General features: G+C 58.0%; 1 long non-coding RNA gene across 1 annotated transcript; it reads left to right on the forward strand.

The window, feature by feature from the left end:
- Positions 1-532: 532 nt before the first annotated feature.
- LOC127909336 (uncharacterized) lies at positions 533-1161 on the forward strand. Its single transcript, XR_008070838.1, has 3 exons — positions 533-565; positions 971-1078; positions 1152-1161. It is a non-coding gene; the product is annotated as an uncharacterized LOC127909336 (long non-coding RNA).
- The last annotated feature ends 1095 nt before the right edge of the window (positions 1162-2256 follow it).

Here is a 2256-nt window from a genome sequence, read left to right on the forward strand (position 1 = left end):
GGACTACAGGCAGGGAGACAGGTGGGTGGGTAGGATGGGACCACAGGCAGGGAGACAGGTGGGTGGGTAGGATGGGACTACAGGCAGGGAGACAGGTGGGTAGAATGGGACTACAGGCAGGGAGACAGGTAGGTAGGTAGAATGGGACTACAGGCAGGAAGATAGTTGGGTGGGTAGGATGGGACTACAGGCAGGAAGACAGGTAGGTGGGTAGGATGGGACTACAGGCAGGGAGACCGGTAGGTGATAGGATGGGACTCCAGGCAGGGAGACAGGTAGGTGATAGGATGGGACTACAGGCAGGGAGACAGGTAGGTGATAGGATGGGACTACAGGTAGGGAAACAGGTGGGTGGGTAGGATGGGACTACAGGCAGGGAGACAGGTAGGTGATAGGATGGGACTACAGGCAGGGAGACAGGTGGTGGGTAGGATGGGACTACAGGCAGGGAGACAGGTAGGTGATAGGATGGGACTACAGGCAGGGAGACAGGTAGGTGATAGGATGGGACTACAGGTAGGGAAACAGGTGGGTGGGTAGGATGGGACTACATGCAGGGAGACAGGTAGGTGATAGGATGGGACTACAGGCAGGCAGACAGGTGGTGGGTAGGATGGGACTACAGGCAGGGAGACAGGTAGGTGGGTAGGATGGGACTACAGGCAGGAGACAGGTGGGTGGGTAGGATGGGACTACAGGCAGGGAGACAGGTAGGTTATAGGATGGGACTACAGGCAGGCAGACAGGTGGGTGGGTAGGATGGGACTACAGGCAGGGAGACAGGTGGGTGGGTGGGTAGGATGGGACTACATGCAGGGAGACAGGTAGGTGGATAGGATGGGTCTACAGGCAGGGAGACAGGTAGGTGATAGGATGGGACTACAGGCAGGCAGACAGGTGGTGGGTAGGATGGGACTACATGCAGGGAGACAGGTAGGTGGATAGGATGGGTCTACAGGCAGGGAGACAGGTAGGTGATAGGATGGGACTACAGGCAGGCAGACAGGTGGTGGGTAGGATGGGACTACAGGCAGGGAGACAGGTAGGTATTAGGATGGGACTACAGGCAGGCAGACAGGTGGGTGGGTAGGATGGGACTACAGGCAGGGAGACAGGTAGGTTATAGGATGGGACTACAGGCAGGCAGACAGGTGGGTGGGTAGGATGGGACTACATGCAGGGAGACAGGTAGGTTATAGGATGGGACTACAGGCAGGCAGACAGGTGGTGGGTAGGATGGGACTACAGGCAGGGAGACAGGTATGTATTAGGATGGGACTACAGGCAGGCAGACAGGTGGGTGGGTAGGATGGGACTACAGGCAGGGAGACAGGTGGGTGGATAGGATGGGACTACAGAAAGGGAGACAGCTAGGTGGGTTGGATGGGACTACAGGCAGGGAGACAGGTAGGTGATAGGATGGGACTACAGGCAGGGAGACAGGTGGGTGGGTAGGATGGGACTACAGGCAGGGAGACAGGTGGGTGGGTAGGATAGGCCTACAGGCAAGGAAATAGGAAGGTGATAGGATGGGACTACAGGCAGGGAGACAGGTGGGTGGGTAGGATGGGACTACAGGCAGGGAGACAGGTGGGTGGATAGGATGGGACTACAGGCAGGGAGACAGGTGGGTGGGTAGGATGGGACTACAGGCAGGGAGACAGGTAGGTGATAGGATGGGACTACAGGCAGGGAGACAGGTGGGTGGGTAGGATGGGACTGCAGGCAGGGAGACAGGTAGGTGGGTAGGATGGGACTACAGGCAGGGAGACAGGTAGGTGGGCAGGATGGGACTACAGGCAGGGAGACTGGTGGGTGGGTAGGATGGGACTACAGGCAGGGAGACAGGTGGGTAGGATGGGACTACAGGCAGGGAGACAGGTGGGTGGGTAGGATGGGACTACAGGCAGGGAGACAGGTAGGTGATAGGATGGGACTACAGGTAGGGAAACAGGTGGGTGGGTAGGATGGGACTACATGCAGGGAGACAGGTAGGTGATAGGATGGGACTACAGGCAGGCAGACAGGTGGTGGGTAGGATGGGACTACAGGCAGGGAGACAGGTAGGTATTAGGATGGGACTACAGGCAGGCAGACAGGTGGGTGGGTAGGATGGGACTACAGGCAGGGAGACAGGTAGGTTATAGGATGGGACTACAGGCAGGCAGACAGGTGGGTGGGTAGGATGGGACTACATGCAGGGAGACAGGTGGGTGGGTAGGATGGGACTACATGCAGGGAGACAGGTAGGTGGAT

This window comes from Oncorhynchus keta, chromosome 2 (assembly GCF_023373465.1).
Source record: "Oncorhynchus keta strain PuntledgeMale-10-30-2019 chromosome 2, Oket_V2, whole genome shotgun sequence".
NCBI lineage: Eukaryota > Metazoa > Chordata > Actinopteri > Salmoniformes > Salmonidae > Oncorhynchus > Oncorhynchus keta.